This window comes from Saimiri boliviensis, chromosome 10 (assembly GCF_048565385.1).
Source record: "Saimiri boliviensis isolate mSaiBol1 chromosome 10, mSaiBol1.pri, whole genome shotgun sequence".
Lineage (NCBI taxonomy): Eukaryota > Metazoa > Chordata > Mammalia > Primates > Cebidae > Saimiri > Saimiri boliviensis.
In genome coordinates, this window is record NC_133458.1 from 102,495,138 (window position 1) to 102,508,926 (window position 13,789).

Sequence of the window (13,789 nt, forward strand, 5' to 3'; positions counted from 1 at the left end):
AGCCTTGGTGGTCAGCATCCCACCACCCCCACCTGACCGAGTTCGGTATGGTTTCCGAAAGCCACCACATGTGGAGCTGAAAGCTCGGCCAAAACTTGGAGAGAGAGAAGTGACTTTAGTTCATGTGACAGACCGGATAGAGAAGAAACTGGAGCAAGAATTTCAGAAAGTTTTTTCATGCCAAACATGGATGATGTTTATATCCCTATAATGCACTCAGCCATGGACCCTTGCTCCGCTTCCTGCCTCCTGAAAGACCCACCTGTGGAGGCTGCTCATCAGTCATCATGGGTGACGTAGGATGTTCCCCGTATCGTGACATCGAGCTGGACGTGTGGGGTTCTTGGCCGCCATCTGTACTGTAGCACTGGCCTCTACTTGTGCCACAGCTACTGTTTCTTAAAGGACTGTTTCTGTCCCCTGCCTGCCAGTGCCCATTCCACTGTGAGGTGTCATTCCCTGGATCCAGTGACAAATGTGTGGATTGCCTGCTGCAAAGCTTTGATTTGGCAAAGGAGACTGTGGAAGAATCATGGTGGATCCAGAAGTTACAGGTGATCTACACCATAGCTTTTAAAAGTCTACCCATTTTTGCGGCAGCAAATGAGCACAGTAAGAGCAAAGCTGAGCCACTTGCCTCCTCTACTCCTCCAAAGCTTTTCTTCAGGCAGCCGGTGCACAGCGGGACGTTTTCGCTTCTACATTTTGTACACAGCGTTCCACACTTCCAGAGAATGTCAGTGTGCAATGTGTCTGGAGGGTGGGGAGAGGAATTCTGTGAGCCTTTTCATTTTGGTGACAGAAGAGATGGGCATAGTAACATACCTTTTTTTCACATTAAATTATACATTTTGGAAGCAAGTAGCCATAGAGCATACACACACAATAACACACTGTCAGCTTGGGTAGGAACAGTGGGGTTTATGTGAACAGCAGGCAAAGCCATGAGATAAACCATCCCAAGACTTTTACCAATGAGGTACAACCATCTGATTGCAATCTTCAGTGTTTTCCTGGGACAGGAACATACATGAAAACATCAAACGCTGCACATAATGACAGAATGGTTTCTCTCATGCAGATGGGGTGGGGCCAGAAAGCCAGAGTCAGTTTTTCCATCTGGTGTTTCCTGTATCTTCCAGGTTTTATATGGCACTCTAAATGGTTTGTTAATCTGATTGGTTTGGGAGAGTTCCATGAGCAGTTTCCCTTCCTGCCGGCCAAAACTAAGAACTGCTCTTAAATTATTTTAAGAGTCAAGACCAAAAGTTTGCTTAACATCACACTCTATATCTCAGAATTAATGTGATTTTCCTTAATGTTGCCAACTTAATTTTGTGCATTTGTGTCAGAATGTTTAGTTTACAAGGTTGAGGGCTCTCTTGTATAATTTGCTTTGAGAAGTAAACCTAGTATCATTTTTTTTTTACTGTTTAAAGCTGCGTTCAACATCAAAATTACCTCGGTTGACTTTTGATAACTTAAATCTGTGGACAAAGCTAGTAGTGGCGTTTTAAACATCACGTTGCCTGAACATGACTTCGAAGAAATTTAGGACCAAGGCCCCCCTGGTCACTGGAAGCCTAGTCACTGGTCACCGGGGGTCTGGCAAGTGAGGTCCTGATGAGAGGGGACCTTGTCAGTGACGGCATAGTCACTGGGGTTTGGTCACTTGAAAGCTGGCCGGTAAGCACCTGGTCACTTTGGCATTGCCGGGGGGCCTGGTCAGAGGGGCCTGATCAGTGTGGACCTGGTCAGTGTGGACTCTGTCAGTGAGGCCCATTTAGTGGGGGCCTGGTCAGCAGGGGTCTGCCTACAGAGGGCCTCATCAGGGGGACCTAGTAGTGGGGTGTTGGTGAGGGGAGACTTAGTGGCAGCTGGTTATTTGGTATCTGGTCAGTGCAAACCTGGGCTGGGGTGCTTGCTCAGTGGAGACCTGGTCATGTGGGGCTTACTGGTGGCCTTGTCAGCATGGGCTGGGTTACTGGTGACCAGGTCAACTGGTCCTATTCAGTGGAGGCCTGGTCACATGGGACCTAGTCAACAGGCTCTGGTGGGTGTGTCCTCATCGGTGAGGCCCTCATCAGGGGAGGCCTGGTCGGGGCAGCCCGGTCAGCAGAACGTAATCAGTGGGGGCCTGGTCAGAGGGGACTAGGGCAGTGGTGGCAGCTTTTGTTGCATGTGTCTAATCAGCGGTGACCTGGTCAGTGGGGATCTGAGCAGTGGGTGCCTGTTCAGTGGGGCCTGCTCAGTAGGGTCCAGGTCAGGGAGCACTTGGTCACCTCAGGCCTGGTCAGTGGCAGCCTGTTCACTAGAGGCCTGGTCAGTGTGCTCTCGTCTGTGGGACCTGGCAATGGGGACCTGACTGGTGAAACCTGGTCAGTGGTGCCTGGTTCCTAAGAACCTGGTCAGTTAGGACCTGGCCAGTGGTGCCTGCTGAGTGGGGTTCAGGTCAGTGGGTCCTGGTCAGTGGGCCTGATAAGTGGGGTCCTGGCCATTGTGGGCCTGGCAATGGGGACATAGTCAGTGGGGTCTGGTCAGTAAGGACCCGGTCAGTGGGGCCTGGTTGGTGGAGGCCTGGTCATTGAGAGCCTGGCAGTTGGGGCCTGGTTGGTAGGGCTTGGGGAGGGGGGTGTAATCAGTGAGGACATGGTCAGGGAGGACCTGATGTGTGGAGACTGGTCAGGAGGGACCTGGTCAGTGGGGGTTACCCAGCACTGCTGCAAGAGCCAGGGGCAATGTGGGTTATCGAGGGCCCTGTGGACAGCTGGGCTGGCCCAGTACAGCAGCCAGTTAAAAGTGCACAAGGCAGGTGTTTGGATGGACTTGCGAGATCTTGCACAGAGATTTTGGCAGGACAAAGGTAAAGGAAGAGCCAGAGTGGCCGGAGAGATGGCCAGAGTCTATGGGCTGCACAGGTTGGAGGAAGCCAGGGAACAGACAGGGTGGGCTGCTGGGGTGCAGGGAGAAGCAGGTGCATGCTGGGAGGTTGGGCACTGTGAGGATTCTGGGAGCATCAGATGAAATGGGCTCCAGGTGCACCCTCAGTGCACTGGGCAGGTATCAGGCCAGGCTTCCTGGACTACGGCCTGGTGATGTGGTCACTCCCTGGGGGACTGCTGTCAGGCCTCAGCCACCCACCCTGGCCAGCACCATCCCATCTCAGGACTAGACTTTCTCAGATTCTGCAGAGAGCACAGCCTCCAGCCCAGGAGACGCAACCCCACTGTGCAGTGTGAGCTCTCCATGGACCTGGAGCATCCCTGCCGGCCCTGCGCTCCCTCTTCTCTTAGGTCTTGCTTTCTCAGTGTCAGCAAAGAGGCTCCATTCTCACTTCCCTAGGTGGTCTCCTGGGCTTGGACTTGGGGTAGATGGGGACAGGGGTTGTGTTCCCCTTGGCCCACTTAGGGAGGGGACTGGCTCCCAGCCTGGTGCAGGTCCTGAGTTCTGCCTTGGTTTCCTTACAGTGACATGGATCTGTCCCTGTCAGTGGCCTGGCGGTTAAGGTAACAGACCGTCCCTGCTGTGTGGGAGGCTGGTCTAGGGATGGAGGACGGGGTGGAGGTCAGGGGGGCAGCCTGTGTGCAGATTTGGTGAAAGTGGAAGTGACACACCATTCCTGGGATGCGCCATGGTTTCTGCTAAACCTGACCCCAGGACTCTGTCCCTTAGGTGGTTTTACCAAATCCAAAACCCAGAACTGCAGTTGTGGCTCACGGGTCAGCACCGACTAGTGCCAGAACACTGCTGGTACCCGACCAAAGCTCATGGAATCTGTGACCTGAGAACAGCATGTCTTGCTTGGAGTCATGAGGCCAGGCCACCAATTTCCACTGGGTCAGAGTCTCAGCCCCAGGGTGTGGCCTTCCCTGGCTCCTTCTGTCTCAGTCCTGTCAGGACGCTGGAGCTCAAGACCCAGGCTCCAAGAGCCACCCTAGGAATCCTGGCAGCTTAGCTGACATTATCGTGTTTCATTTCAGGTAAAAATGTCAGGTGAGATGTACAGAAAACTGGCTCAAAGTGCTTAATGGCTGGAAGAAATCTAGGAGCACAAGAAGGTCACGTGGAGGGGGCAGGGTCTCTATGACTGCTGTCTGCACAGCCAGGGATACAGGCACCCAGTGCTGTGGCCTGACACCACCTGCCCCTCAGATGGTAGGTGGCACACTGCCCTTACCTGGAGGACAGCAGGCCTAGTCACCAGCTTTTCCATCTGTCCCTGCAAGCATCGCTCTCATGCCAGGGTCTGGACCACCCCTAGCTCAGGGGTTAGAGGTGTCTCTTGGTGACCTAAAAGAAAAAATAAGTCTAGATCGGAGTTCCCGACCTGAGCACTCATCCACTCTTTGAGTCATAGGAGGGGAGGCCTGGTCCTAAGTAGACCTAACAACCTCTTTGTGGAACCATGGAGCCCAAGGCTAGAAAAGTACAGAATCCTCAGGCCCCAGTCCTCCCTGGGGTCAGCCTGTGGCCTGTCTCTGGGATCTCATCTGGGATATTTGCATTTTCCTGGAGTATTTCCCTATGTAGGTTTTACTAAAAAATTTGCTAAAAGCTCAGATGCCCTGAAAAGCTCACTGCTTATTTACTGGGCTCCTTGGGGTCTGTCTGGTGCTTATCTAAGATGCTATTTAAGATAATCTTTCTCTCTTGCTGGTCATGTGGGTGCCATATTTGGTACTTGTGCATGTCTGGGGCCCAGTGTCACCTTGTGTAATTTCTGAGACATTATTTTCATCTTGTCTGAGGCTGGTCTTAGGTTCATGTCATGCCTGAGGAACAGTGTGGGTCACACTTTAGTCATATCTGGGACGTTAAAGGGACTATATTGAAATGCTCCCTGAGGTGTTCTTTCCAGAGGCAGATGCCAGCCTTCCACATGTTCTCAGCACACTCATCACTCTCACCTTGAGCTTTGTCCAGACTCCTTCCAAAGAGTTTGCACTCAGCTCTGGGGCTGGTTCCTCTCTTATCCCTGGTACTAAGGAAGGAAGGACAAAACAGGATGAAGTGAAGGGCTATGACATGGTGAGGTTTACTTTTTCAATCATGGTTCCAAATTATTAAACATGACTATTGCATAATGACACAATTGGCTGCGGATGTGCTTTTGTGTGGCCATGTAAACTCCAGGAAACTGTGTGTTCATTAGTTAATCATGGGGTCAGGCCTGGGGGCAGCTCATTTGACTCTTCCCAAATGTGGGGCAAGTGTTGGTGCCTCAAGAGTGCCAAAGTGACACAGGGTGAAGTGAGAACTCTCAGGGGTCAGCTCTCCTCGGTCCACACCCATCCTTTCAAGGTGGCTCCCAGTGTCTTTCCTCATGAGTAGCAGGAGGACAGACCTAACCCACCAGAGGCAGGCAACCCAGTCAGAGAGAAATGGGAACCTGGGTTCCGAAGAGTCCCCAGGCCTCGCAGCTGGTAGTGACAAGAGTCCACCTGGCCCAGAGGATTGAGGGCCTGGAATGGGAGCTGTTCCTGCTCCTCCAGGGGCTGATGGCAGCTCCAGTGCGAGAGGGAGCAGGCCCAGCAGACACACCCACCCAGGGGCTACTGAGCCACACCAGATGCTACTGCGGGGGCCACCTGCCAGAGGTGTCTTCACCACCAAGTACACGGCCAGGTTCCCCTGGTAGGAAGGAGTGAGTGTCTGAGGCATGGGCTGTGTGCTGGATTTATGACGTGCTCCTCTTACAGGGTAACAAACACCTGGATTTCTTTCAAACACCTGTTTCTTTCAGAACATGCTGAATGTTGCCTTCAATCCTTTGGAGTGGGGGAAAATACGGTCACCCACACTGAGAAAATCAATGTGCACTCCCATCACTGAGTCCGTCCTTCAGTCCCCTCACTCAGGGTGGACCTTCAGTGCTCCCAGAGCTTCACTTGGGGCCTCTGGTTTGAGTGGTGAGAAGCGGTTGGAGTGAGGGCCACAAGAATGTCGGTGCAGCCACAAGACATTCACACCCATCTTCCATCACACCCCATCCTCGATCACGCCCCATCTTCAATCATGTCCCACCTTCCATCACACCCCATCCTCCATCACACCCCATCTTCAATCATGCCCCATCCTCCATCATGTCCCATCTTCAATCATGCCCCATCCTGTCACTCCCCATCCTCTGTCACATCCCATCCTCTGTCACTCTCCATCTTCAATTATGTCCCATCTTTAATCATGCCCCATCCTCCATCATGCCCCATCCTCCATCACGCCCCATCCTCCATCATGCCTCATCCTCCGTCATGCCCCATCTTCAATCATGCCCCATCCTCCATCACACCCCATCCTGCATCACACCCCATCTTCAATCATGTCTCATCTTCCATCATGCTGCATCTTCAATCATGTCCTGTCTTCAATCATGCCCCATCCTCCATCATGCCCCATCTTCAATCATGTCCCATATTCAATCACGCCCCATCCTCCATCATGTCCATTTTTCATCACGCCCCATCCTCCATCATGCCCCATCCTCCATCACATCTCTCAGCCAAGTCTCCAAGGCCCCAGTGTAGCTCCACTTGACATCCTGGACAGAGTGAGGCAGGTGTTGTCTGTGGGCCAGCTCTCCAAGCCACACTGAGGACCCCCAACACCAGAGAGGACTCCCTGAGCATAGTCAGAACCACTTCCAGTCAAATTGGAGCTCTCCACACCCCGCCAACACATACGGGCACTTCCTTCTCAGAAGGGAAGGGACCTCCCTCAATCCTCCTTCCTCCTGATGAGGCCCCAAGTGGAACTCACTTCACTTCTCAGGCCCACTCCAGAGGCCGTCACTCCTCGAAGGTCTTTCCCAGCCCTTCTCTGATTTCCCCTTCCTTTGTCTCCCATCTTTGTGGTTTGTGCCTCTGTTTACCCTCCCATCTAGACTGAGTTCCTCAGAGCAGGATGTGTGGCTCAACCTCAGCATGTCCCATACACACAGATGCACACGCTCTCTCACACACACCCAAGCACACTGCAGATACAGGTATTAGATAACCCATAAATTCTTTGTGCATATAGTTGACTACAGGGACATGGCCTCTAACCCAGAAATCACACAGGCATGTGGGGAGGCCACTTCAGCACATGGGAAGCTGCACAGAAGACAGTGCAGGACCAAGTGCCAGACACTGTGGACAAACTAGAATGGAGGACCCTGAGGCCAGCGAGATGGCGCTCAGCCAGAGCCCCTAGGGATACCTTCAAAGGTAAGGCTGACCACGCCCTTGGGGTGTGGAATGTGGACACAGGAGAGAGGCAGGGAGAGGGAGCTTTCCAGGTGTTTAGAATGAGAGCAACTCCGGAGAATGACATGCAAAGTACTGGGCACGTGGAGTTCGAGAGGCATCGTTTAGGCAGAGGAACCCACGGGCAGAATTGGAGTGGAGAGAGTGTCCGAGCATTACCCTGCTGCTCCAGGGGTTTGTCTGCAGGAGTCCCAGCAGCTCTGCCGACCTCCAGGTGGCTTCTGCTCTTCAGGCTGGAAAAACCTTTTCAGAAATAATTCCTCACTAGACAGAGGACAGTGACCCGGTCCATTTTAATAGCAGCAAGTCTCTGAGCCAGGATAGAAGGGAGTCACTTAAAAAAAATAAAAGCCCGAGGATGCAGTTTCCACTGCCTGGGGTCTCCAGGCCCCTCTCTGTGCATTCACACTGCTGCTTTTCTAGACTGCGCTCCTCAGAGCAGGAGGATGTGTGCTCTGTGGCCTCTGGGTTGATGCTGCTGACCCTGAGTGTCTGGAAGTCTCATCCCTGCCAGCATCAGATGCCAAAACACAGGCCAATATGTATCCATCTGTCCTCACTTGCTGACGGACACAGCTCAGGGTGGGAAAAGGATCTGAAGGGAGGTGTGAGAGGAGGAGGCCCTGGTTCCTGGTGTTAAAATGAGCACTCTGAATGAAGAGACCCCCAAACAGGCTTTGTGTGAGCAACACAGCTGTTTGTTCACCTGGGTGTGGGCGGGTGAGTCAGAAAAGAGAGTCAGCAGAGGACAGTGGGGTAGGAGTTGGTTTTATAGGTTTGAGGTGGGCAGTGGGAAGTTACAGAAGTTACAGTTCAGGCGTAGGGTCTGGAGTCACCAGATTGATCAAGATCGGTTACGAAGTCCAATTGCCTTATCAATTGAGGCAGGAATAAGGAACAGTAGAAGAGTAAGTTAATTAGGCACTACAGGGGTTGATCATTCTTCCCTTTTGGGTTTTTCCAGTTGCTTCAGACTTTCTATTTCCAGGAGGCCATTCAGAGGTAAGTGTGGGTCACAGAGGTTACCATGCCATCCACAGCATGGTCAGACCTTACACCTAGGAGCAGCTTCTCATGCAGAGCTGGGGGTGAGAGGCCTGGGGGCCCCCAGGACCCCTGACAGTCATGCCCTAGGGGCCTAGGCCTGTGGGTCTGTAGGAGCATCCTGGAAAGGGCCAACATAGAGCTCACTTGCTGGAGTAGGAGACAGGACCTGCACCCACCATCTGCCCAGTGACACACAGCAAACCCAGAGAGCACTGCGCATATCCCAGAAAGGGACCAAGCATGGAGAACAGCTGGTCCAGGCTTCATAACCACTCACTGCCGAGACCCCTGGACCCCGGGCCTCTTGGCTCATGGCCAGCGACAGGACAGCAAGGCTTCCAGCTGCAAAGGCTCAGGGGGAAGCTGGAGGGCTCCAAGACTGAGGCCCTTGCCCCAGGAGGAGAGTGACTCTGAGGTTAGAGCTGGAAGCGGGTCATCGAGTCTCAAACTCCTTGTGCAGAACTGCCAGCCTCTTGTTCAAATGCAGCCTCTGCTCCTGGGGTCCTGAGCACGTGCCCCACCAAGCCCAGGAGGTGCCCAGGCTATGGACCTCACTTTGATGCCCAGGTCATAGGCCCTGGTGAGAAAGGTGGATTTCATTTTAAGGTCAATAAATAGTGACTGGAGGGTTTCACCAGGAGAATAATTTGGTCTGGGGATACACTAGTGTGGGAGAGCTGGGGGAGGGTCACAGATTCTGTTTGTTCCTGAGCTTGAGCCTCCTACTAGATACCCAAATCTAGTGCAAGGTGGGCACCTGTGTGGATTAACCCAGAGCTCGGGGTGCTGTAGGAGCTGGACAGGAGAGAGCCTGCAGGGAGCCCCTTACCCCCAAATCCACCCAGAGCCAGCCTCATGTAGTGTCAGCCATACACATGCCAGTTGCTCCCACTTCTTAGTACAGATGGTCCTAGACTTAACTCCTTTTGGCTTTGCATTGGGCTTATTGGGATAGTAAATACATTTTCGAGCCTGTAATCCTAGCACTTGGGTGGCCAAGGTGGGCGGATCACCTAAGGTCAGGTGTTTGAGACCAGCCTGGCCAACATGGTAAAACTGCATCTCTACTAAAAATACAAAAATTAGCCAGGAGTGGCGGGCTACTCCCTGAATTTACAAAGCCACGTGGTGGCGGGTCACTGTGCCTGCAACCAGGATACATGGGGAAACTGGAAATCCAGACCCCCCAGACTTTTCCTGTTTCTTTGTGGCAAGCCCTCCCCACATTCAAACAGCTTGCAAAGGTTTACAGGGAAGAAACCTAACTTACTCCCTAGACGTCAGCTTCTGGAGTTCATGCATTAATAATGACAAAAAGAACAGCTGATTTTTATCGAGCCAGGCCGTGTTATCAGCATGAAGTTTCAGGCATCAACTGGTGTACTCCTCACAACAGCCATGGGGTATAGAGGATCATCACCTCCTTTTTACGGGTGAAAACACCCGAGGTCCTGCGAGGTTGAGTAACTCAACCAGCTCGCACAGCTCAAAAAGTCCACTGCAATTCCGGGGTTCAGGTTTTGTTTTCAGGGTTCTCTGGGCTTCTAAGGAGGAGTCAATGGGCTCAGCATGGAGAAGGTGGTAGCCGGAAGGAATTGCGAGGAAGATGCAGGCAGGCTAGAAAGATTGGGGATCCCCTGGGACCTGTACATCTGGATACCTGGGTAGGGATCCGGCAGGGCCAAGGTAGGGGCCGCTGTCCGTGCCCTGGGAGGGTCCCCAGCTGATGAGTGGGCGCCTGGGGGGCGAGCGCAGGCCAACCTGCCCGGACGCTCACCTGGTGGCCAGCTTGGAGGTGGCGGCGGCGGCGTACCAAGCCTTCCTGGGTCCCCCTTCCCGCGCCACGCCCTGGGGTGGGGTAGGCGGGTGAGTGTGGGGCACCCGGGACCGGCCGGACCTGTGGGACCCAGGGCCCTGGCTGTCTGAGGAGTCCATCACCCCGAGGCGACCAACTCTTCCGGGGCCGGGACAGCTGTAGGCGGCAGGTGGCCTCTGCACCCGCGACCTCATAAATACTGTGGCGGCGCGGGTGGCGGGAGACGCGCGTGCGGGTAGCCGGCGCCCCCGAGGGTGAGCTGGGGTCTGGGGGGGTGTCCCCACTCCGCGATGGTCTCGACCTGGCTCCAGCCTGGCAGCTGGAGACAGAGCTGGAGCTGAGATTCGGGGAAGTGCTGGGGGTGGGGGGTGGGTACAGATCGGGGAAGGGCTGGGTCGCTGGGGATGGGCAGAGAGGATGCAGTCTCTCTGGCCAGGATGGACTCTAAGGGATCTGGGGGCGGCGTGGGAGGATTGGGATCACTAGAAGTAAAACGGAAGGCTAAGGGTGGAGTAGAGCTGCGAGGTCCCGGGACTGCGGGGGTGAGGGGCGGCGAGGGGGTGGGGATGCAGGCGGGAATGCTTGGAATCTGGGGAGTAGGTAGGAGAACTGGGGTTTCTAACAGCAGGATGGAAATCTGGGGATTGGGCTGTCGAATGTAACCTCCTCCGCAGCCTCCACCCGACTCCCAGACCCCCAGCACTGACAGTGAGCTCTGGTTAGGAGCAAGGCTCCAGAATCAGGCCCTCCTGGGTTCAAATCCTGGCTCCAGTGCGTGCTAGCTGTGCAGCTGAATCACTTGGTTGCTCAGTTTCCTCATCTGTGATACGGGGATGATGAATGCTCACAGCCACCACCTCATGGCAATGTCGTGAGGCTCCCGTGAGTTAGTCTATGTCAAGCACTTGGCACACCTGGCAGGCAGGCTCAGAGCTCTGCAGCTGCTCCTTAGCGATTATTTGGGGCTTCTCTCTCCAGCGTCCGGATTACTGCCCGTCTTCAAGAAGACCTCCCTGCCCTCCTGCCTCTCTTCCCGAGAGCGCTGCCTGATCACCCACAGTTCCCCATCCTCCCTGCCCTTCCTGCTGTACCTGTGGGGAGCTGATCTCCTCAGTCCCCCCACTTTTTCCCTGTCACCACCACCATGCACTCCCTTCCCGGCTGCTGGTCCTGCTGCTGTCTGCTCCTGCTATGCTCCTTGGGGGTCCCGGGGGGCCTCCAGCGCTGCCCCAGAGCAAGTCCATCTGTCTTACCCAGGTAAGTGTCCCTGACCCCTCTCTACGCCTCTCCCAGCAAAGCCCAGCGGTGCTACGTTGTGAAGGGCTCAGGAATCCCACACTGTGGGCCCCTAGGCTCGTTCCTCCTGAGCCTCCGTCATTCACCTCTGTGAAATGGGGTGTACAGGCGCGGTACATCTGGAATTGTGGGGAATGATCACCGCACTCAGCCCACAGTGAGGACTCTCCGCTCTCCAAAGCGGGCTGCTGCTGTTCTTGTTCATTGATTACATCCCTGCCGTGTCTCCAGGACCTGGCACGTTCATTTGTACACAGCGTGTCTTAGAGCCGGTTGTGGGAGGAACTAGTAGATGAGTGATGACAGCTGGGTTACCCAGTCCCTTCTCCATCCTTCTCTCCTCTTCCCCACGAGGCTGGCTGCCTCCTGATCTTTGATTAGGATCCTTGCACTGTAGGGGTGAGAGCTGGGACTCTTGACCCTCAGCACTCAGACCATGTGGGTTAGAATTCCAGCTTTGCTATGTACCTGCTGTGTGATCTTGGGCAAGTGGCTTAACCGCTCTGGCCTCAGCCTCCTCATCTGGATAATGGGGTAATATTAGTTCAACCTCATGGTGAGGTGTAATGAGTTGCTACCTGTAAACAGGTAGAACTGAGGTTGTGTGTGGTGGCTCACACCTGTAGTTCTAGCAGTTTGGGAGGCTGAGGCAGGAGGATCACTTGAGGCCAGGAGTTTGAGACCAGCCTAGGAAACACAGTAGGACTTCTGCCTCTTAGGAAAAAAGAAAAAATCTTAGCCAGGTGTGGTGGCATGCACCTGTAGTCCCAGCTACTCGGGAGACTGAGGTAGGAGGATTGCTTGGGCCCAGGAGTTCAAGGCTACAGTGAGCCATGATTGGCCACTATACTCCAGTCTGGACAACAGAGAGAGACCTTGTCTTTAAACAGCAACAACAACAACAAAAACAACAATAACAACAACAAAAAAAAAAAAAAAAAAAAGGAGGAGGCGGAACATGGTGGTGCATGTCTGCAATCCCAGCACTTTGGGACGCCAAGGTGGGTGGATTGCTTGACCTCAGGAGTTCAAGACCAGCCTGGGTAACATAGCGAAACCCCATCTCTACAAAAAAAATATAAAAATTAGCTGGGCATGGTGGCTCACGCCTATAGTCCCAGCTACTTGGGGGCTGAGGCAGGAGGATCACTTGAGCCCAGGAGGCAAAGGTTGCAGTGAGCCAAGTTCATGCCACTACCCTCCAACCTCGGTGACAGAGTGAGACCCTGTCTCAAAAAAATAAAGGTGGGGGAGACAGAACTGAGTCTGGTGTGTAGCAGCAATTTCCATACATTTTTAATCTCAGGACTGTTTTACACTGCTAAAATTTATGGAGAATCTCAAAGAGCTTTACTTTATGTGCATTATAGCTAGCAATATTTACTACATTTTACTATGTGTACTATATGTACTAATATTTACTATATTAGGTATTAAAACTGAGGCATTTAAAATCTTTTATTGTCAGCCTGGCACGGTGGCTCACTCCTGTAATCCTAGCACTCCGGGAGGCTGAGGCAGGCAGATCACAAGGACAGGAGTGTGAGACCAGCCTGACCAACATGGTGAAACCTCATCTTTACTAAAAAGACAAAAGTTAACTGGGCATGGTGGTGTACACCTGTAATCCCCGCTACTCAAGAGGCTGAGGCAGAAGAATCACTTGAACCGGGAGGCAGAGGTTGCAGTGAGCTGAGATCGCACCGCCGCACTCCAGCCTGGGCAACAGAGTGAGACTCCATCTCAAAAAAAAAAAAAATAATAATAATTACCGTCATTTAAAATTAACAATAACAAATGCCTTCTGTATTAATGTAAGTGTTTTTTGTTTTGTTTTGTTTTGTTTTGTTTGTTTGTTTGTTTGTTTTTCAGATGGAGTTTCGCTCTTGTTACCCAGGCTGGAGTACAATGGTGCAATCTTGGCTCACCGCAACCTCCGACTCCTGGGTTCAAGCAATTTTCCTGCCTCAGCCTCCTGAGTAGCTGAGACTATAGGCATTCACCACCATGCCCAGCTAATTTTTGTATTTTTTAGTAGAGACGGGGTTTCACCATGTTGACCAGGATGGTTTCTATCTCTCTCTCTCTCTTTTTTCTTTTTCTTTATAAAGACGGGGTTTCACCCTGTTGGTCAGGCTGGTCTTGAACTCCCGACCTCAGGTGATACGTCCACCTCCACCTGCCAAAGTGCTGGGATTATAGGCATAAGCCACTGCACCTGGCCTGAAATCTCTTTAGCATCTGGTTTAGTAACTGACACCTGGATTCTCCTCAGATCTGTTTTCATTTCAGTCTGTTGTGATTTGTTGTTTTGGATTTTGCCTGTGAAGAAACTGTTCTTGTGCAGACATGTGGTTGAAACACGGAGAAAAGCTGTTTGTTTTTT

General features: G+C 52.9%; 1 pseudogene; it reads left to right on the top strand.

Annotated features, from left to right (window-relative positions):
• Positions 1–11,251: 11,251 nt before the first annotated feature.
• The window catches only part of LOC101052657 (acid phosphatase type 7-like), a 10,004-nt pseudogene continuing 7,466 nt past the window's right edge, over positions 11,252–13,789 (top strand).